General features: G+C 36.2%; 1 long non-coding RNA gene across 1 annotated transcript; it reads left to right on the top strand.

The window, feature by feature from the left end:
- The first annotated feature begins 2,481 nt into the window (after positions 1–2,481).
- On the top strand, positions 2,482–3,599 carry LOC132132056 (uncharacterized). Its single transcript, XR_009428993.1, has 3 exons — positions 2,482–2,591; positions 3,013–3,096; positions 3,256–3,599. It is a non-coding gene; the product is annotated as an uncharacterized LOC132132056 (long non-coding RNA).
- Positions 3,600–24,669: the final 21,070 nt, after the last annotated feature.

Raw genomic sequence — 24,669 nt, 5'->3', positions numbered from 1 at the left:
AGTCTTAGGCTACAGTCTACTAAACAAAAATTAAAAGAAGACCTTAACACAAAGGATCATATGCATGCTATTTTTATTAAACAGTAAATAAATATAAGGCCTATATATATATATATATATATATATATATATATATATATATATATATATATATATATATAAGCTAAATGAATTTTTTTTTTTTTTGATTTCGGTTCATTCTTGGTTTAAAAAAATCTTCAGGTTCCATATGCAGAGCGAAATGGGAACGGTCCAGCATTTAGCAATAATTAGTATTAACTCTGTTATTATTCTTGATTTTTCAAACTACCAGCATTTTTGAATTATGCCTTATGTGTGACCAAAAATTAAGTATTATTTGTTTCAGCTGTTTGAGCGTGCTGGTGCCTCGCGCACATATTTACTGGAAACAGCAGTCGTTCACCAGACATTCGGCGTGAGCACTTTGACATTGTTAATTATGATTTTTTTTTTTTGCTCGATACTGAAAAGCACACAGCCTATTTACCTCATGAATAATAGTTAAGCTTCAAATGGGCAACATCACAAATATAGAAACGTTTGATTTCTCCCGATTGAGAAAGCCAAACCTTACCTTATGCTTAGCTTTAAATTATTATTATTTTGTTTTTTTTGTTTTATTACTAAGCCTATATTATTATATACTGCAATATATTTATCCATTAGAATTATATATTTTTAATTATTGTTTTGTTCTGATAAATTTGTTAAATTTAAAGGATTTGTTGTAAAATATTTTCTTATAGCCTATTTTTTTCCTCTCATAAACTCATATTTTTTTTCCTCTGACAAACTTTATTTAATTTTTAGCGTGTTTAAAAAATAAAAAATAAAGAAAACATTCAGCAAATGAAAATAGGCGATTAATCCGTTAAAATGTGTTAAAAATGTGTTACTCTTGGTTAACAGTAATTATAATTATTTTACTTCAGAACAGAGCCTGGGACTAATCTAGGTTATCCATGGGTTTTTTTTTTTTCATTGCATCTGAAAATGACTTTGTTCATTACATTCACTTCACGCGATCTGGCGCAGATCAGCCTCCCGCAAAACTCAGCTGTGGACGATTTAAAAATGTTTGAAATAAAGCAGTGGTTCTCTACCCGTAGCCCGTGACGAATTCAAATGAGGCCCGAACCACATGCTGAATCATTTTTTTTTTTTTTTAATTTTCTAAAATTTTATTATTTACATCAATTAAAAAAAAAATTATGCTACTAATGAAATATAAGCTATATCCTAATGTTTTTATGTGATTTTTTTTTCTTCATATATTATTTTCAGACATGAGCACTGGCATAAGCATTTAACGAACAAATACAAGCCGCACTTTGGCAGAATTAAATTCAAATAGTCATCAACAGCCATTAGGTAAATTGCCTTTAAGGTAAAATTGCGCATCAGAATGGACACATTTGTTTTTTAAGGGAGAAAAAAAAAGAAATCCAAAAAATGCCAGCAAATGAACATGTACAAAGTGTGAATAGTCGCAGTATCAGCTATTGAAGGAGAAGTACTGGATTTTCTTTTTTTTTTTTTTTTTTTTTTGCTCCGCAACTCACTTGAAGAAGTTCAGATAAATGGAAAACACCATACACTATGTAACAATCCTTATCGTCATTGGAGAGTGTGTGCCTAGGCTCACGAGCAGACGACCGCCCTGCTAACACACGACGTAACAGTTACGTAACGTATTGGTAATTTTTGGTAATTCCATGACTTACCAATTGACAACGTAACTACGACGTCGCATGCATGTAATTGTATTACCATCACATTACCAACTCACAACGTCGTCAGTACGTCCTTCCAACGTAACAAGATAACCAAGAACGTCCCAGATAGGTCCTCTATTCGTAATATATTGGTAACTTCATGACTTACTGGCAACGTAACTACAACGTCGTATGCACGTAATTTTAATTACCATAATTTTTGTACATTCTTTATATGCTCCCTGAGTATAGTGCTATTTATAAAGTGTAATTAAACTTCAGACACACAATTAAACGTTCCTTAAAGATAAAATGTGTTTCTTTTCACCAAGTCATGATATATGGACATGCTTTTAATATATAGTGACGTGGCATACAGCGCGTGCTACCACAACTGACGCACCCACGCGCACAATATTGACAAGAAAGGAAATAAATTTTTCGGAGTTGTGAAACTTTCTATTTCGTAAGGAGTTGTGAACGTGAAATAATGACAGACTGGCTACACCATCTCATCTGCCGCAGATACAGTAACGTTATCAGGAGGACAGCGCGTTTGTTTGAAGTACTTTTCACTTCAACTGTGTCTGACAGGAGAATTGGCTTTTCTGAGGTGAGTCTTACAATTTATAATAAATAAAGAGGTTGATAAAATGTATAAAACAAAAGTCTTGATCTCCGTAAAGACGCTAAAACCCTTTTTTAATATTATTGTTTTTATTAGCCTACTAGCCATTGAGAGTTACCATGGCAACAGCGGACACATCAGCTGCTGGAGAGGAGAGGACTCCTCCGACAGTTTCTCTGTTTCTCGTCAGTTATACCAAAGAAAAGTTCAACAACTGCGACAGATTGGTTAAGTAACATATGTTAATATTATCCACAGTCTACTTTAAGTACATTTGTTAACATTTATACCTCTGTGATTATGGCATCTTAATTATCTGATATGTCTGCTAGCAAATATTATGCTAGCTTAGAACCATAAGTATAACATAATAGATTTGAGCTCTTATTAATGAACGTTTGGGCTTTTAATCACATCTTATTTTAAAGGAGCGGTTTTGATAGCTTTGTAAACGTTTTTGATGATAATATGTCAAAAGATAAATGGAAGTAAGCTAATTAATTAAAACTAAAAGTCTGCACTGTAGAGTCTATCAGTGACGTCACTCGCGGTCTAAATTTGGCTGACACTATTTCAAACCAGTGTTTCAAACACGTTTTGATTTTTCATTGTAAACAAATATTGATTAAAATTGTACTGTGATTTCAGGAGTGTCTTAAAAACCCTCTAAAAAAGAGGGGAAGTTCCAAGAAAATTTCTAATGGGAGCTGCTGACAGAGATAGAAAACACAGGTGATCCGAGGAAGCTTATTAAATAACTTAATATTTATTTTACACAACATATCATTATGCATCTGTAACATCAAAAAATGTGAATACTGGTATTTTAAGATTTATATGTATGTTTTCCATTTTGCTATTTTTCTTTTCTGCATTTCCCCTATTCTCTAGTTTGTTTATTTCTAATAAGGAGCTGGAGGCTGTGGAGAAGCAGATCCGTGACCTCGTGGAGAAGCAGGCCCAGCTGAGAGAGTGGAGAGCTGTGCTGGAAACATTCAGGGGTTGACGCTCATAAGTCCAGGGTAAGTAAACAGCTAACCCTACTACCACCTCTACTCTGTGTGGTTCTCAGCACAAGCTTGGTGCACCCAGGACGCGATCTTCCCAGATGTCCACAGCGTAAGACATGAGCCAGGACCTGGGCGATGACCTCTCTCCTTCCAACGCCTCCGGTCTTCAGGATCTCCACCTGCAGGAGCTCCACTTCGCGAGACAGAACACGACACTGTTATCATCTGAGAGGGTTAACGACACCACGCTGAAGAGGGACTTCAGGAGCCTGATCGAGACGGTTCGCAGCATGACACCCGCGGCGACGATCATCGTGTCAGGACCACTGCCCACGTATCGACGAGGACACGAAAGGTTCAGTAGACTTGTTGCTTTAAATGAATGGTTGTTGTCATGGTGTAAAGAACAGAAACTGCTATTTGTTAATAACTGGAATCTTTTCTGGGAGCGTCCTAGGCTGTTTCGCGCTGATGGCCTGCACCCCAGCAGAGTCGGAGCGGAGCTGCTCTCTGACAACATCTCCAGGACACTTCGCTCCATGTGACTAGTAAGACAATTCTCAAATAACTATTATGATGAATTTTGTTCTACACGCTCAAATAGAAGTACTTGTGCTGTCCAATCAATAAAGATTGTGTTTGTTCCAGTGTTAATTTTGACAGGCATTTTTGATTTAGCATTAGTCTAAACTCCACCAAACTACTGTTATAAGCATGAGCCCCGTCAGACTGGTAGTGGCTGAGGTGTTGCAACAATATATAGTGATTTTCTCAATGTTACCCAGAAAACAGGATACAGGTTTAACTCATTCGAAATACTTCAGCTTAATGTTACACTGTCAGAAATGCAAAAGAAATCTAATGTATCTCTTGCTCTGGCTACTAGGGGTGTGACGAGACACTTATCCCACAAGACGAGATGAGACACGAGACTGGGTTCATGAGAGCGAGACGAGATTTTTTTTTTTTTTAAAGAAATCCTCAATGATTTTTTTTTTGCATTATTGACACTGTTTTCCTAATGAATGTTGTTCAGTTGCTTTGACGCAATGTATTTTGTGTAAAGCGATATATAAATAAAGGTGACTTTGAATGATAAAATAAATATTTCATTTCATTTCATTCATCTCCTTTTTCGTAGTACATACATTTTCACATCAATTTATTAAAAGTAAAAAAAAAAAAAACATGTTTAGGGCCCTATGAAATGTTTCATTTTTTCCCCAGCATATTATTTTGTATTATTATTGTTAACAAATTCTGTATTTTAGCATGTCTAACTATTTGAATGCATAACACAACTTAATTTATTCATTTTATTTTTTCTTAAAGGTAGCCTTACTGATATAGATATCATACCTCAAAGTGTTGTTACTGACCACTTCCTTGTATCGTGCATGCTGCATATTACTGATATTAACTATATTTCCAAAATGAGCATTATGAATGTAAGAGCCTTACATTACATTTATAACAATCATTGTTAATGTTTGATTTGAATGTTTGAATGTTTGTATTTCAGGGCAGTTTGTAAAGACAGATAATCAAGAGAAGTCAGTTCCAGATCCACCTTCCACACCAGACCTCTCTCTCATGAGGATTGCTGTCTACTAGCATATTGTGTTCTCTTCAGACTTCGGGGGATGCAGATATTACTCAGGGACATGAACACTTGAATATTGCAAGAATAGAGAAAGTAAGAATTACTTAAGATTTTAGAATTTAATGTTAATTGCTTAAACATATATACATATATTTTTTTTTAGATATATTTTTTTTGGCAGTGTGAACTGGCCATAATGCTGTATGATAGGTGTGAGATTCATTAAACTTGATTTGCTATAATACATCTGTTCATAAGCTATTGCATATTATTTTCAATGAATTATTTGTAGTGGTTTGGTTAAGGGTGTGATTAGCTGACGTATTATTTGTGGGAGCTTGTGATTAGTTGATGAATGTGTGCATTGTTAATGCTAATATTTAAAAGCAATGTACTGAGTGCCTACTAAGACTTGCATGTTGGTGCATAATGTTTTGACCCTGGATGCTTACAGAAGGGTATAGATATTTAAATATATGGAAATGTATTTATTATTAATATATCTCAATCTATGTGCTTCTGTATGGACTGAATGCTTTCAATCATATTTCGCTGTATATCCTATGTTTTTATTAACAATCTGGGTGTATTACTGTTCATATTTGCTTGTTAATAAATTAACTGAATTCATTTCGAGTATGTATTCATCATTCACAGCTGCTGAAACAGCCTTTAAATTAGTTTGGGCATATGAGGACATAAATTAAGTTCAAGTACTGCATGTCCGCCCATAGAATAATTATAAAAAATGACCAACTGATTACCAGCACACGACCACCGATCCGCGACGTTGCCACGACGTTGCAGTTACTTACTGACAACGTCACAAAGTTACGTTGTGGCGACGTATCTGGGAATTTCACTTTTCCGGTTGCCACGACGTAACTAATTACGTCGCCACGACGAAAGTTTGGTCACCAGATTACGTTGCAGTTACGTAACAATTACGTATTTGTGTTAGCTGGGCGCGCGGACAGGTGCGCGTGTTCAGTAGGCTTCAAAAGCAAAATTGCACATGTGCAGGCAGAGTGAAGAAGCTCATTGCTACTCGAACCTGTGCAATCCGTCAGTAAAAGAATATAAAGACAGTCAGATGTGCAATAATTATGGGCAATTGCAGAGCGGACCAGCAGCCTGCGCATTCAGAAGTATAAATTGAAGAAGTCTGCGTCCGCGCTGGCCGTGTCTGCATCCGGATTGCTCATGCGGAAAGTATACTGACACAGGCGTTACAATCGCAACTTCTTTGTGTTATTGCTTTCAAGCTGAATCTCACAAAATTGGTCAGCTCCCGACAACATCAGGTGTTTTATTTATGGGGAGTAGAATTGTTTATTTCAATGAATGTGATAGATTATATATCATAATAGTTAGGCTATAATATTATAAATCAGGTTGGCTTGTATTGCGGACGTAATATTTAAATTATATGCGTAGACTTGCACTTAGACTCCTTGAGAATTTAAAGTTAGTTTAATAGTATTTAAATTCAAGTTTAAAAAAAGGTTTTAATTGCTTAAATTATTTTTTATTAATTAATAATATGTTATCATGTTTGTTCTTGTAAAAAATACGTGTTTATTCTTTAGGAAAACAAGGGAAAAAATAAGGGACAATCCTAATATTTGTTTTGCTTTATCTATTTATGTAAGCTACAATTATTCAAATAATAATAATAATAATAATAATAAAATAATGTCATTAAAAAAATACCATTGGCCTGAGTAATTTTGACCATTATAGAATTGTGACTTTAAAGATTAGTCATTTAGGTGGTAAAAATACTGTGAAATTAATAATGGCATAACATTTTAGAAATTAACAATGGCATTTAAGAGCAACCGAAGGTTTATGAAACATTAGCCAATAAAGCATTTTTTAAACAACGGAACTTAAAGTTGTGAACTAAAATATTATTTCAACCATACAGTGTGAATAAATAAAATGCATAATTTTCATAACATTTCATTATTCATAAAATGCATAAGGTTTCTGGTGTTTGGATTTGTAGGCTACTTCAATATAATGAGCTCCAAGTTTAAGAATAGCCCTAGACTAGTTTCTCTCTCTCTCTCTCTCTGTTTAACAGCATGAGCTCAATGATATACGTCTTCCTCCCGTTAGAATTTTCCTGCCTTGAGAGGAGAGAGAGAGAGAGAGAGAGAGAGAGAGAGAGAGAGAGAGAGAGAGAGAGAGAATAATTAATTTATTTGTTTGTTTCACATTAGGTATAAATACAATAAAAGCTATAAATAAATAAAAAAAACTTTACATTTCGAATAAAAATTCCCGCACGGCAGCTCCCTATTAGTAGGTCTATATGTATGCAAAATACTTTAATGTATATTCAAAAATGTCAAACCGAATAAGTTTATCTGGTCATGAGTAATCGCCTCCGTGGAAGAGCGCTTTTCGCTGCTTAGAGTCCATGGGCGCGTATTTGGATTTTTAGATGACATCGCATCTCTCAAAGAAAAGGAGAATAGAATAGCCTTCAGGATTGCTTAAGACTGGAAAAGGCCCTGACTCATGGAGACTCGCGAAATGTTGATGGGCATGAATTGTTTGAAAAGCTGACTGCTTTGGGCAGACGCCTGCATGGTTGCTGGATCTAAACCACTGGATGCGCTTAAATTCATCTGTGAAAAAGGGATGGAAAACAATTTTCCAAATGTTTTTGTAGCATTGAGAGTGCTTCTCACTCTCCCCGTCACTGTGAGCTATGGAGAACGCAGTTTCTCAAAGCTTAAACTGATAAAAATGATCTCCGAAGTACAAGTTAAACTCGAGGACCCAATCAAAGCGTTTGCCGCTGCGAAAGCCCGACGCGCACGCTTCTGAAATGAAGGTGTGTGAATGTGTGTATCAGTCAAGAAAACAATCGAAAACTCCAGTTTTGTGAGCTAAAAAGTTGAGTGCACATGTTTAGTTTCATTCTGTACACTATCTATTAGCCTATAAAACAGAATTTATACTTAGCTGTTGCATTGTGTAGGCTACCCTTTTCACCTTTTTGCAGAATGAAAAAATTAAAAACTCTGAAAACATGCTTGCACGTTTTTATTTACGTGTAATTTCATAGATTTAAAAAAAATTGTTTACATGCATCTTAAGGATCCGTAATTGTGAATGTGAGGGGGGCGGCACGATCGTGCTCTGCCTCTGCCTATAGCGGCATTTGAGCTTGCGCTGGCCCTGGGCTCATGATCAATAAGTTGTATTGGCCTCTATCTGATTCAGTAAAGTCAAACCGCAGACAGTGAAGCCTCGAGACCCGTGCGCTGTGAGGCGGGAACAGAGGATTCCGCTTGGTCTTAAAGCCTCCCGCAAACATCCACGATCACAAATAACAATGATTTTCGTAAAATAATGATTAATTATTAATTGATGATTTGTTATTATCATTATGGTCTTGTGAAAATAATAATACGGGCTGCGAGAAAATTATGAATACAAAGAGTAGCCTACTGCTGAGTGCAGGCATGTTTCAGCCCAGTAACACATCGTTCCTCAGAACCAAAACACAGACCGAATTCTGTTCAGCTGGAGGGGGTTGGGTTTTGGGTAGTTATTCATGGCTTGTGGGGGTCGAGATAAAAGTGTGAATTGCTCTTTCATATGGACAGAGGCTTTCACTTGCTGAACCGGTTTATATATGACTGTTGTTTTGGCTATATTCACAGTGCTGGTTCTCTCCGACGAGAGAAATGCAACATTCACACATTACACTATTCCTTTTCGTCTAAAAACATTTCAAGCTTTCAGTAGATATATTTTTAATGTACCTATGTGAGACACAACGATATTATGTTAATTAAAAAATTATACATTCATTATCATGAAAAATTAAAGTGATGAGACGGCGCCTCCCTGTCATTAATGCACATTAATAATTTTTGCACAAACACTTGAATATGAGCTTCTTATCACGAGTAAAATTCATGCCAACAGCCAACATATTTAGCTTGATCAGAAGGTTGACTGCAAGAGTACAGCGTTGTTGGATGTTAAGAGTTTGTCTGTTTCTTTTACTGATTATTTTCGGGTTAAAGCATGATTTAAACAGATTCACACTCAATCGCTTTCGCAATAATGCGTTCAAACAAATGTAATCTTACAGTGCTACATTATCAGCATGCTATCTGATTTTGAAATCTTGAAGTTAATCGATCTGTTTAGATAAAAAAAAAACGGAAAAAAATATACTGTTTTTTTCATCACAAACAAAATTTTCACAGCAGAAAGCAGCAATTAAAGATGTAATGCTTACAATGTTATTAGTTTGGCATGTGATAGGCTATAGGGGAAAAAGTTAACACAAAATAGCTTAAGCCACTTTGAAACTCTCCAGTTATTTTTTTATTATTATTATTATTATTTTATATGCTATGTTATGTTTCTGGTATCAGAGCGCGTGGAGGGGAAGTTGTTGCTTCTCACAGACTCTGCTGCAAGTGAGAGAGATGTTTCACCCGACGAAATGAAGACGACCGCGCGAACACAAACACAGCACATCCGCCGAAAATCAACCTGCAGCAATGCTCGTTCATCGACTCGCCAAGCTTTACTTTTGTAGGTCGCATCATGGCAGTAAATAATTCGATAATATGACCATGCAGTCAATACAGATATTTAATAAAAACATTAAAACAAGCAGGGCTGTAAAATAAAACAATAAAAAAACGCATGCCAGGTCTACACCGGACACAAGTGGAACGATCCAACAAAAGACAACAGAACCCAGTGATGGATGCACTGGACTCGATCCCCATCAGTGAACTGATGCTCGTTCTGTTTATGATGAAATGTTCTGACACTGTGTTCAGATGATTTGACACTATAGTGTGATGTCATCAAGTTTAGACACACTTTTCGCTGTGGGGCACAGATGACAACTCTCGCGTGACGCGTCCGGTGTAGACACAGACAGTGACTGCTCTATTTACAAATAAGTTCTATAAGAAAAAAAAAATAAAAATAAAAAATCTAAACCAGTGGCATAACGAGATGGAAATATAAACTAGAAAAAATATTAACAGGTCCTCCGTCCATGACACTGACTCTTTCCAGCATTAAGGTAATAACAGTACTGTTTTTTTTATCATCTTGTTGCAGTTATAAATTTGACTGCTAAATGAATGATAAAGAACTATATTAAAACTTGTAAAATTTCTTCGTCATTTGAATATTGATTTAAAAATCGGTTTAAATCATAAATCAGATTTTCTTTTCTAAAATAAAAAAAAAAACAGGGATTTTTTTAGGCTATATGATATTACCCTACTTTAAAAACAAGTAAAGAAGGTTCCCTTTAAAATTACTTTAGTTGTCAATTACTAAAGCTTTTTTTTTTTTACTTCGTGTGAATGTTGTTGATTATAATGAGAGAACTTGAGTTTAATTGTGAGGACGTTTTATTAATTCTTTAGAGTTTCAAAGATTTAATCATGCCGGTTTAATTTTATTTCGTTTCTTGTTTTAGGCAAATTAGGCCTAAATAATGGGAACGACATTATACAGTGCTTCACATTTAAACATGCAACAATTTCTTAATCAGTTTACGGACAAATGTCTTTTTCCCAATAAGTTAAAGGACAGGTAATGAATAACAAGAATGCATGTTGTTTTATTAACCCTCTGGAGTCGATTAACGCGGATACGCGTTATGAGTCATTTTCTCCTGATAATCCCGAAAAGAACTTAAATTACACTTTCAGTTTTAATCGTACAGATAAGAGCAATACATCAATCGAATCTGTAAAGTATCTGCGCTGTGTGAACTCGTTCATGTGATTGGCTTAGAAGTAAACAATCCCTCGCGTGGGGTGCGTTCTTGTGATTGGCTAAAACAAGGGAGATATCTGATTGGTTGCTGATCATTCTCTGTTTAAAAAAATGCATTTGTGTGTCGAGCCAAGTCAGGGGAGTCTCAAAATTCACACACAAATGCAGTGAAGTTCACAGACCGCAAGCAGTTTGTAAATCAAGGTATATTTGTGTGTGCATCAGAAATACATTTCTGAATCTTGTCCTGTGCATTTCTAAATCTTGAGTGCATTTGTAAATGTTGTTTGCATTTCTGAATTGTGTGTGTATTTATGAATTTCGTGTGCATTTGTGAATTTTGTATGCATTTGTGAATTGTCTGTGCTTTTCACATTTTGTGTGTGCATTTGTGAATTTTGTGCGCATTTGTGTATCCTGTGTGTGTATTTATGAATCATGTGTGTGCATGTATGAATCCTGTGTGTGCGTATGTTGTAGTGTGTGCATTTATCTTTTTTGAGACTCGTCTAGCTCCATAGTGTAGCGACCCTTAAACTCCTAACTCTCATCCATATCGAATATCAGAAATAACAGGTGACAAATACAACATCACGAGTAATGCAGCAGATATACTTACTCTTCTCATTCATGCAGACTCTGAGGAAAAATCCAAATATCATGCAGCATAAATAAAGTAGCATATTAAGACAAACGATATTCAAGTGATATAAAATGGGTTATAGGGTTGTGCCGATAGACGATAGTATCGTGTATCGACGATCGTCAGAGATATCGACATAAGCAGAATTTTCTGTCGATAGTCAAGACGATATTAGGCTCATTTTCCTATTAATGTATTAGATTATAGTAATAATAACTATTATTTGTATTTTTATTAGGCTGCTTATTATAATTCGGCTTTTAAACTGCCCAGCTATTTCACTTAATTTCACTGCCCGCATTTCACACACACACCTCGCACGCGCAGGAGGATTACAGCATGTAGTCGGTGAAGTTGTAACGCTTTGACTCGGATAATTTGTTAAATCCATGAAATGAAAGAGATAGAAAATGACGAGTTGGTGTCCCACACATTTAATGGCTGGTATACGGCAACGCGCTCTTCTCATACATGAGAGATTAACCCTTTCTTGGTGTCACAAATAAAGTAAAACAAAATAATTAACAAGGCGGCAGAGCGAATTTATCATCCATAGTGCATGGTTCTCACGTAGTCCTTTTCTTAAAGACTGATCACTTAACTTATAAAACACACTATGTGGTGATGACGTAGAAGGACTACGTGAGAACCACGGATAATAAGTTCAATCTGCCGCCTTGTTATTATTTTCATGCACACTGCACTATAATGTGATGCATGTAAAATACATATTTTTGGCCGTTACAAAGTCTCCATCCACACACAGACGTACATCGTCTGCAGATATAAGGTATTTCATTGCACTTCAACAAGTAAACTAAACGGCCTATATACTGTATGTGCAATATATTAAACGAGCCCTCACTAACTGAGTTTAATGCCACAGTTATGTTAGACTGCATCTCATTCTTGTTTCTGTGGCGGTGCGTCAGGCGCGCGGTCCGGAGCGGTGTATGACTGATGCATCAGTTCAATTCAACTTTACTACAAATATATCAACTTACCTGTTTTAAATACTTTATATTTAAATGTTCGTTTATGCCCAATATAAGTGTTAAAATGTTGGACTTTAAATTAAATCTACTATTGATTTTCACCGTTGACTGATTTTGCAGAACATTTAGACTGATAACTTCCCTGCGCAGATGCGGACGTGCGATATGACAGTTGCGTCCGACTATGTATGAACTAGCTGTTTTAAATACAGTATTTTTATATTTAACGTTAGTTAAATCAGTCAGTATGTTTGAAAGTATTTTTTTTTATTATTATTGGTGACTCCATAGGCTCTCTCTCTCGCACCTGCGCGGTTTAAAACACCCAATAGTTATGCTATGACAAGAACAAAGAGTCTCTCTCTTGCTCCACCCATGCTCGATAATATTCTGTATCGTCGATCTCACGGGCTGACGATATGACGATTTAAAAAATGACCATATCGCCCAACACTAATGGGTTATGTTAAAAGCATATTATTTTAATCAGATGAAGAAACCCAGATGAAAGCATGGTGAAATGTCTTGAGCACCAAAGAATCACATCCAGTTTCCTTATCAGCGCTCTCCTGGTTTTCTTGAAATCCATGTCCCTATCATAATCTTCTTCAGCGTCATAAACAATTTGCAATTGTTATGCAGCACAACAGTACAACTGATGAACAAGTCATGTGACCAATTCAAATCAAATCACTTTATCACAATACCATGAATGCAAGTATATAGGTGGTAAAATGCTTTTGTGCAAACTCTGCAGCATGACAAGCACTGAATATATTTGCAACACATATACAGTATTAAAAATATACACACTATACATAAGGGCTCAATTATAGGTATAAAATAATATATAGTGCAATATTATACTATACAGAGAATGAAAACAATAATAAACAACAATCACTGTACCTTTGCAGTGCAGTATGGTATGAATTAGTGCAAACAGAATGTCAGGGAGAAGAATAATAGTTAGTCAGAGTCCAGTCAGCGTAACTGATAGAGTGCAGTGCATATATGAGGCTGCTGGTGTGTGTGTGTGTGTGTGTGTGTGTGTGTGTGTGTGTGTGTGGTTTTACTAGTACGAGTTCAGTTCAGTCTGATTGCCTGTGGAAGGAACTTGTCTTGCAGTCTGCTGCCGCTGGTTCTGTGATTACGTCTGCCTGATGATAACAGTGAGAACAATCCATGGCTCGTGTAGATGGAGTCTCTGACGGTCCTCTGTGCTTTCCTCAAAAGAAAAAAAACAACAACCTTGCATAGATGTCCTGGAGAGACAAACTCATTTTGGGTGTTGTAAATCAATTAACAGTATATAATATTATTATTTAGAATTGTTGTAATGGACATACCATTGATTCCTGCTGAAGGTTGTTGGAGGTATGGGCTCTCACTTGTGAAGTTTCTTTTATGGGCGTAACATCTGTGCTGTCAAAGAGCTGTTTGGGAATGCAGTCTTCACAGTTTCAGGCTGCAGTGACTGCACAAGTAGAACATAATACAAGCAGTCATAACAAATCAGTAATGTATTGAAAACTTGTAGTACATATGAAGATTTCAGATGCAAAGGCCTCTAAGATCTATCTGACATGTTCTTCTAAAATTCTTCTTAGAAGAACATTTCAGATAGAACTTAAAGGCTTTTGCATCTGATGTCTTCATACAACATGCCTCATTCTTCCTTTCTTCATCAACTGACTTGTCCTCCTTTAAAAAAATCTAAAACTATAAGTCCATAACAAAAATAGTTTTGGTAAATACAGGTGCAGGTGTCAGTACTCATCATATTCAGTCATTTTCTGCCCAAATTCCAGAAATGATGCACTGATGATTTGTTCATTCTAGGAAAAATGTTAATTGCTGATTTGAACAGAGATCAACATCAAATGCTGTGTTACTGCATTGATTGAATAAAGACATACCAATGGGAATAAGCACCTTTTCTGTTTGGGCACAATAGAGCCATGTTCACTCCTCATCCCCAACAGGACTGATTTTCTTTGTGTTTTTGCTCTTCAGCTGTAAAACAAAAATATGTCTATTAACCCCATGTTTAATTACTGTTGCTGGTTAAACATATGAATTAAGACAGATTAGAGAATTAAATGAATATTGATTACAATTTTCTACAAACCTTACTTGAAGAGGGCTGATCATGACGAGAACTTTTGTTTGTACCTAACACTGTGTTCAGATGATTTGACACTATAGTGTGATGTCATCAAGTTTAGACACACTTTTCGCTGTGGGGCACAGATGACAACTCTCGCGTGACGCGTCCGGTGTAGACACAGACAGTGACTGCTCTATTTACAAATAAGTTCTATAAGAAAAAAAATAAAAAAATAAAAAATCTAAACCAGTGGCATAACGAGATGGAAATATAAACTAGAAAAAATATTAACAGGTCCTCCGTCCATGACACTGACTCTTTCCAGCATTAAGGTAATAACAGTACTGTTTTTTTTATCATCTTGTTGCAGTTATAAATTTGACTGCTAAATAAATGATAAAGAACTATATTAAAACTTGTAAAATTTCTTCGTCATTTGAATATTGATTTAAAAATCGGTTTAAATCATAAATCAGATTTTCTTTTCTAAAATAAAAAAAAAAACAGGGATTTTTTTAGGCTATATGATATTACCCTACTTTAAAAACAAGTAAAGAAGGTTCCCTTTAAAATTACTTTAGTTGTCAATTACTAAAGCTTTTTTTTTTACTTCGTGTGAATGTTGTTGATTATAATGAGAGAACTTGAGTTTAATTGTGAGGACGTTTTATTAATTCTTTAGAGTTTCAAAGATTTAATCATGCCGGTTTAATTTTATTTCGTTTCTTGTTTTAGGCAAATTAGGCCTAAATAATGGGAACGACATTATACAGTGCTTCACATTTAAACATGCAACAATTTCTTAATCAGTTTACGGACAAATGTCTTTTTCCCAATAAGTTAAAGGACAGGTAATGAATAACAAGAATGCATGTTGTTTTATTAACCCTCTGGAGTCGATTAACGCGGATACGCGTTATGAGTCATTTTCTCCTGATAATCCCGAAAAGAACTTAAATTACACTTTCAGTTTTAATCGTACAGATAAGAGCAATACATCAATCGAATCTGTAAAGGGTCTCCTTTTTTTTGGATACAGACATAATAACAACAAAACTTTGTGCACTTATAAAATAAAGATAACAAACAAGGTGTGCTGTCTGCAGCCTTTGTCTGCGCCGATCTTCATTTACAAACACGTCATTAAAATGAACTGTAACTCCGTGAATACTCAATGAAAATACATGAGAGAGATATCTATAGAAAGCTTGACATGTCTACTTTTAAACTAAACAAGTGCCACCGAAAACAGATATTCTGTGATAAAGTAATCCTTATATTGACATTTTGCATATTAATCCATGTAGCCAACCCCCCTAAAATAGGCTACCACTTTTAATGCTCCAATGCAAAGTAAACCAAAATTTATTTTGAATAATATAACGCATAATATAATATAAATAATACTGCACACCTTTTAAATGTGTCAAATCTAAAATATGGTTTAATACCATGTAGATTAGAGAAAATATAATCACAGGTTCAGGCACAGGCTTGACATCCTGCTTGAATTCGTTCTAAGAAATGCACATAACTTCATAAGTACCTAACTTTCGTCTGTGGATATTAAATATTAAATATTTTAACTACAGTGTTTTTCTTTCATTTTCCTTGACTGAAGCCATCAAATCTAACACATCAGTGAGGCAAAACTGACGTCTATTAGCGATAATGTGCTTTGATGCGCTTGTTTGATAACTTGTGGTTAAAGCGCCACTCAGCGGTCAAAGGCTGCAAATGCACTTTATACCGCCGCCGCGGCGGTACGTGTGGCGATAAAAAGGGCCTTTTGGATGTCTACTTAGTGTATCAACATTAGGGCAGAGTAATTAAGGCAGATTTAACAAAACTCCTGAAATTGCTATGCTCTCTAACAAACACATTTTGTTTCATGAAAAGGAATATTGCAATAGAGAAAACGAGCAGTGTTTTTTTTTTGTTTTACTGCAGTAAAACACACAAACAACAAAAACACAGCTAGACAGTCCAAGCTGTAAATCAGATACGTTTAGTTAAATACACGATCAAACACCGATACACAAATTGCAATGTATTACTTACGACTGTCTGTTTTCGCAACTGGCACCATTGTATGATGCCATGCGCGTGCACGCGATGGGAGTCAGAATTAGAAACACCTGTTTCACATAAGTTAACGTTACAACACAAAATTGGGGCCAATAACTGCACAAAAGCCCGAGCTGCTACCTCGGATTGGGGCGACAGACCCTGTCAGTCACTTAATTCACAAGAATGTCAACTTTATGGAAAGATACTAGCCTGACCCTAGCCAGCTCGCTAGCTTATGTTGGTAGTTGCACAATTAAACCGGTTAACATTAACAATTAAACAACATCTCACAACAAGGAGATAACTAGCTAAACACTTTAAGTTATACCGCTCACCTGTCGTTGCCAGAAGCCATGTTGAGGTCTCAACCAACTGAAAGACAGAACTCCTCCGCGCTAGCTCGCGCTCGCGACACAGGCATATCGCGCTGTGTGAACTCGTTCATGTGATTGGCTTAGAAGTAAACAATCCCTCGCGTGGGGTGCGTTCTTGTGATTGGCTAAAACAAGGGAGATATCTGATTGGTTGCTGATCATTCTCTGTTTAAAAAAATGCATTTGTGTGTCGAGCCAAGTCAGGGGAGTCTCAAAATTCACACACAAATGCAGTGAAGTTCACAGACCGCAAGCAGTTTGTAAATCAAGGTATATTTGTGTGTGCATCAGAAATACATTTCTGAATCTTGTCCTGTGCATTGGTAAATCTTGAGTGCATTTGTAAATGTTGTTTGCATTTCTGAATTGTGTGTGTGTATTTATGAATTTCGTGTGCATTTGTGAATTTTGTATGCATTTGTGAATCGTCTGTGCTTTTCACATTTTGTGTGTGCATTTGTGAATTTTGTGCGCATTTGTGTATCCTGTGTGTGTATTTATGAATCATGTGTGTGCATGTATGAATCCTGTGTGTGCGTATGTTGTAGTGTGTGCATTTATCTTTTTTGAGACTCGTCTAGCTCCATAGTGTAGCGACCCTTAAACTCCTAACTCTCATCCATATCGAATATCAGAAATAACAGGTGACAAATACAACATCACGAGTAATGCAGCAGATATACTTACTTTTCTCATTCATGCAGACTCTGAGGAAAAATCCAAATATCATGCAGCATAAATAAAGTAGCATATTAAGACAAACGATATTCAAGTATAAAATGAGTTATAGGGTTGTTCCGATAGACGATAGTATCGTGTATCGACGATCGTCAGAGATATCGACATAAGCAGAATTCTCTGTCGATAGTCAAGACGATATTAGGCTCATTTTCCTATTAATGTATTAGATTATAGTAATAATAACTATTATTTGTATTTTTATTAGGCTGCTTATTATAATTCGACTTTTAAACTGCCCAGCTATTTCACTTAATTTCACTGCCCGCATTTCACACACACACCTCGCACGCGCAGGAGGATTACAGCATGTAGTCGGTGAAGTTGTAACGCTTTGACTCGGATAATTTGTTAAATCCATGAAATGAAAGAGATAGAAAATGACGAGTTGGTGTCCCACACATTTAATGGCTGGTATACGGCAACGCGCTCTTCTCATACATGAGAGATTAACCCTTTCTTGGTGTCACAAATAAAGTAAAACAAAATAATTAACAAGGCGGCAGAGCGAATTTATCATCCATAGTGCATGGTTCTCACGTAGCTAGTCCTTTTCTTAAAGACTGATCACTTAACTTATAAAACACACTATGTGGTGATGACGTAGAAGGACTACGTGAGAACCACGGATAATAAGTTCAATCTGCCGCCTTGTTATTATTTTCATGCACACCGCACTATAATGTGATGCATGTAAAATACATATTTTTGGCCGTTACAAAGTCTCCATCCACAAACAGACGTACATCGTCTGCAGATATAAGGTATTTCATTGCACTTTAACAAGTAAACTAAACGGCCTATGTACTGTATGTGCAATATATTAAACGAGCCCTCACTAACTGAGTTTAATGCCACAGTATTTTAGACTGCATCTCATTCTTGTTTCTGTGGCGGTGCGTCAGGCGCGCGGTCCGGAGCGGTGTATGACTGATGCATCAGTTCAATTCAACTTTACTACAAATATATCAACTTATCTGTTTTAAATACTTTATATTTAAATGTTCGTTTATGCCCAATATAAGTGTTAAAATGTTGGACTTTAAATTAAATCTACTATTGATTTTCACCGTTGACTGATTTTGCAGAACATTTAGACTGATAACTTCCCTGCGCAGATGCGGACGTGCGATATGACAGTTGCGTCCGACTATGTATGAACTAGCTGTTTTAAATACAGTATTTTTATATTTAACGTTAGTTAAATCAGTCAGTATGTTTGAAAGTATTTTTTTTTATTATTATTGGTGACTCCATAGGCTCTCTCTCTCGCACCTGCGCGGTTTAAAACACCCAATAGTTATGCTATGACAAGAACAAAGAGTCTCTCTCTTGCTCCACCCATGCTCGATAATATTCTGTATCGTCGATCTCACGGGCTGACGATATGACGATTTAAAAAATGACCATATCGCCCAACACTAATGGGTTATGTTAAAAGCATATTATTTGAATCAGATGAAGAAACCCAGATGAAAGCATGGTGAAATGTCTTGAGCACCAAAGAATCACATCCAGTTTCCTTATCAGCGCTCTCCTGGTTTTCTTGAAATCCATGTCCCTATCATAATCTTCTTCAGCGTCATAAACAATTTGCAATTGTTATGCAGCACAACAGTACAACTGATGAACAAGTCATGTGACCAATTCAAATCAAATCACTTTATCACAATACCATGAATGCAAGTATATAGGTGGTAAAATGCTTTTGTGCAAACTCTGCAGCATGACAAGTACTGAATATATTTGCAACACATATACAGTATTAAAAATATACACACTATACATAAGAGCTCAATATAGGTATAAAATAATATATAGTGCAATATTATACTATACAGAGAATGAAAACAATAATAAACAACAATCACTGTACCTTTGCAGTGCAGTATGGTATGAATTAGTGCAAACAGAATGTCAGGGAGAAGAATAATAGTTAGTCAGAGTCCAGTCAGCGTAACTGATAGAGTGCAGTGCATATATGAGGCTGCTGGTGTGTGTGTGTGTGTGTGTGTGTGTGTGTGTGTGTGTGTGTGTGGTTTTACTAGTACGAGTTCAGTTCAGTCTGATTGCCTGTGGAACTTGTCTTGCAGTCTGCTGCCGCTGGTTCTGTGATTACGTCTGCCTGATGATAACAGTAAGAACAATCCATGGCTCATGTAGATGGAGTCTCTGTCGGTCCTCTGTGCTTTCCTCAAAAGAAAAAAAACAACAACCTTGCATAGATGTCCTGGAGAGACAAACTCATTTTGGGTGTTGTAAATCAATTAACAGTATATAATATTATTATTTAGAATTGTTGTAATGGACATACCATTGATTCCTGCTGAAGGTTGTTGGAGGTATGGGCTCTCACTTGTGAAGTTTCTTTTATGGGCGTAACATCTGTGCTGTCAAAGAGCTGTTTGGGAATGCAGTCTTCACAGTTTCAGGCTGCAGTGACTGCACAAGTAGAACATAATACAAGCAGTCATAACAAATCAGTAATGTATTGAAAACTTGTAGTACATATGAAGATTTCAGATGCAAAGGCTTCTTGCATGTTCTTCTAAAATTCTTCTTAGAAGAACATTTCAGATAGAACTTAAAGGCTTTTGCATCTGATGTCTTCATACAACATGCCTCATTCTTCCTTTCTTCATCAACTGACTTGTCCTCCTTTAAAAAAATCAAAAACTATAAGTCCATAACAAAAATAGTTTTGGTAAATACAGGTGCAGGTGTCAGTACTCATCATATTCAGTCATTTTCTGCCCAAATTCCAGAAATGATGCACTGATGATTTGTTCATTCTAGGAAAAATGTTAATTGCTGATTTGAACAGAGATCAACATCAAATGCTGTGTTACTGCATTGATTGAATAAAGACATACCAATGGGAATAAGCACCTTTTCTGTTTGGGCACAATAGAGCCATGTTCACTCCTCCTCCCCAACAGGACTGATTTTCTTTGTGTTTTTGCTCTTCAGCTGTAAAACAAAAATATGTCTATTAACCCCATGTTTAATTACTGTTGCTGGTTAAACATATGAATTAAGACAGAATAGAGAATTAAATGAATATTGATTACAATTTTCTACAAACCTTACTTGAAGAGGGCTGATCATGACGAGAACTTTTGTTTGTACCTAACAGAGCAAAAGAGAATGTGTGAGTGAAGGGAGTAAAGGACTAAGATGAAGAGAAACAGGCAGAGAAAGGCAGAATCTTGTGTTTAAGTTTAACAAAATGATAAGAAAGAAAGCTGTATCTTCAAGCTATATTATTCTGAAGTATTTTATACATGATTACATGCTAGCAGGATTGTTGTAAGCCGTTTAAAGACCTCTTCACACCAAGGATGAGTCCATACCGCAACTATTTAACATTTAATGACACAGAGCAGCTTTTCTAGCTGATGAACAATTCAAACAGCCAATCAGAATGCACCTGAGTTTAAAAAGCTTAGGCATTTAAAGTGGCAGACAACAACATCGCTACAGCTTTTATAATAATAAACATTACTTTATTGTGTGTTGGTGTGGATGCTAAAATAGTTATTGTAGTTACTAACTTGTGAACAATTTTAAATGATCTAATTTGGCCAAATTAACTGAAGACCTGATGTGTCACATAACAAGTTAAACAGCATTTCCACACTTGCTTTTAGACAGATGTGTTCAATTAAAATCAACATGGAAATAAAGGCAGACTGTGAGGTGTGGACAGATATCATGTACTGTTACAACGGGAAGAGACGGCACTAATAAAGAATACAGTGGACTCTTTAGGATATAAACGCTCTGACTACTTACAATGGGCACAGTCTGCATGAGAGTTGAGGCAATGGTCAATGACAGCAGGAGGAAAAACTGGAGAGTACGTTTGTACAATATCATACAATATCAATTATTAATACTTTGATGTAGCACAGGGCTCGGGCTGATGGGGTTGTGGGGTATGTAAAAGAAAAAAAAACACATCAAATTCGGTGCAAAATGTAACTGCAGTAAAGTTCTGTCAAGATGCTCAGACTAAGACGTACCACTGGAAATGTTTGCCTTTGCATCTTTTGGTCTTCTCCGTAAACACACAAGATGGTCAAATTCATCCCTCTCCACAAACAAGACGGGTCTGAATAGAGTTTGACAGGCCTTCCTTTGGTCTTCCTTTTCAACTTAAATACAGAAAAAGTTGAAATGTTGTTGTTGTTTTAATACATACATGTTGAGACAGTGTGCTAGAAATGATCTGTGAACAAAATATTTGAAAGGAAGGTCTATAAGGAAGGTTATTAACACTTAATAAATTAAAGTAAATCAGTTATAACTAAATGTCTTCAACATCACCTGTGAAGTGTGAAATGTGAAGGACTTCAGCTTAGCTTGCAAATTCTTCAAGTTCAGCTTGAGCTTCGAGTTCAAGTTCCCTCTTAATACTAGCAGCTTTCTGGCAGAATGATCCAAATCTGATTCTGAGCTTTGAAAATATTCCATGATTAACAAGAGAAAGGAAGAAACGTTTGAATGAATTATGAATTACAGTTCAGAAAAATAGGGAAGGAAAATCAGAGAGAGAGAGAGAGAGAGAGAGAGAGAGAGAGAACTTCATAAAGAGCTGCTGGACACTGAATGTTGTTGTAGGAGCTGGAGATGTGTGTGATATGAAGAAACTGCAAGACAGAAAAAAAAACACTGAATTACAATTACATTAAAAAAGGTATTAAAGCCATGGCACTGTGGTTAATGTGATAACTACAAATACCACACTAAAACAGTTATCATGGTAAATAATATGGTAAGTGTTTTGGTCACTGGGCATTTCACATTCGTTCACTGGCGTTCGCAAAAGATTTTTTAAGAAAACGTCAAACTGCACTTACTTCCAGATTAATTGCAGAGAATCATAACAGTATCTTAAAAAATAAACCATAAAATAAAATAGTTTACACACCTGGACAACAACGCTCGGTGAACTGTTGGGTCACTCCTCCTTTTTGTGAGTGGTAACCATGGTAACGACAGTCAAAGGTCATTAGATGACGACACACCCGACAAACGAGACTGTCGTAAAAGGCCGCTTGATTTGAAAACTTAATAATGGGTCATAATACGCTGCTTGCACAAACGACCTATGTGGTCATTTTTAGAAGGAGGACAGTCTCAAAATGAAACAAGTTGTCTGCAGGACTCTGCACCTTGCAGTGGCTGAAAGCGTCTGGTATCTCCGCACTTGGATTCATTAGTGAGGTCCACCTGCAAAATGCATGTGGGTTGCATTGGAGATGTTTGAAAGCCATGAGCATCTCTCTCACATGATAAAGGCCAAGAAACATCTCTATAGGCTATTAAGAGATATTATGGTAGAGTTTAATTAGCCCTACCAAGCACATATTCATGTTTAAGTAATGCTAGTGCATAATTTAAAACAAAAGCAAATTGTCCGCACTTTATTACTGAAAGCGTCTATTTTTCACAGTACTAGGAATGGGTGACTGGCGAAGTCCAAATGTGTGCTTGAATACGCAGATGGAACTTAGACTTTTAGAATTAGACTTTAGACTTTATTTGTCCCCATAGGGCAATTGGTTTTGCAGCATGATAAACACAGAACAGTCACAGATGCACAAAAACACATAAGAAATACTTAATGTAACAGGCCCTTGTTAAAGTAAAATCTGACAATTTCATAGTATAGCAACATTTCCATAACCATCCCCATTTCAGCAACATCAAAAACAAGCAATACTATACATATTATAATAATAATAACCCCATCACTATTTAATAGTTATAGTCTGTCTACTCCTCCGGGCTGAATTCATAAACAAGATGGCTCTCGGGACGAATGAATGCTTATATCTGTTATTCTTCACTGAAGGTAATCTGTACCGAGACCCGGAAGGCAATATCTGGAACTCAGAATGAAGGGGGTGGGAGCTATCAGAGATAACTGCGTTGGCCTTCCTAACTACCTGTCTATCATACAGGACAGACAGGCTACTCTGCTGGACACCTATAATTTTACTACTGACCTTCACTATATTGGAAAGGGCAGTTTTGGCCTTGACAGTGAGACTACCACACCAGCAAATTAATGAAAATGTTAAAACAGACTCAATGTATGATTTATAAAAAAGGGTCATGAGAGTCTTATCAACATGAAATTTTGACAGTTTGCGAAGACAAAACAGTCTTTGTTGGCCTCTTTTGCAAAGCATTTCAGTGTTAGAGGTAAAAGTTAACTTATTGTCGATCAAACTGCCGAAATACTTCTATGTTTCTACGAATTCCACCCTCTTCCCATTTATAATAGTGGTCTGTGGAGTTGATGACTTTCGCCTAAAATCAATCTGCATATCCTTTGTCTTTTCAACATTTAGTTGAAGGAATGCCCTATCACACCAAAGTGCAAAATCATCCACAACAGGACCATGGTCACTTTCCTCATTAGAGAGGAGACTGACAATAGCAGAGTCATCGGCAAATTTTAAAATATGTCTATTTTCATGCTGGCTGCGGCAATCGTCATAATAAAGAATATAAAGGAGAGGTGAGAGGACACACCCCTGAGGAGACCCAGTGGATGATGACATCTCCTCAGACAAGCAACCATTCACCCTCAATCTCTGAGTTCTGTCGGTTAAAAAATCAAGAATCCATCCCACAATATTAAAATCGAGGTCAAAGTTCTTTAAGAGCTTATCAACTAAAATATGTGGTTGGATTGTATTAAAAGCCGATGAAAAATCAACAAATAAAATCCTTGCGTGTGTTTTACTACCTTCAAGATGTTTGAATAGTAAGCAGAGGTGGGTAGTAACGATTTACATTTACTTCGTTACATTTACTTGAGTAATTTTTTCGGGTAACTAATACTTTTCGGAGTATATTTAAAGATGGGTAATTTATACTATTACTTGAGTAAATTTTTGGGGAAAAATCTGTACTTTTACTTCGTTACTGTGGGCGACGCTCCTCTCATTACTTTATCTTAAT

Source organism: Carassius carassius, chromosome 49 (assembly GCF_963082965.1).
Source record: "Carassius carassius chromosome 49, fCarCar2.1, whole genome shotgun sequence".
NCBI classification, from domain to species: Eukaryota; Metazoa; Chordata; class Actinopteri; order Cypriniformes; family Cyprinidae; genus Carassius; species Carassius carassius.
Note: the sequence above shows the minus strand (reverse complement) of the source record. Positions and strands in the feature narration are given on the sequence as shown.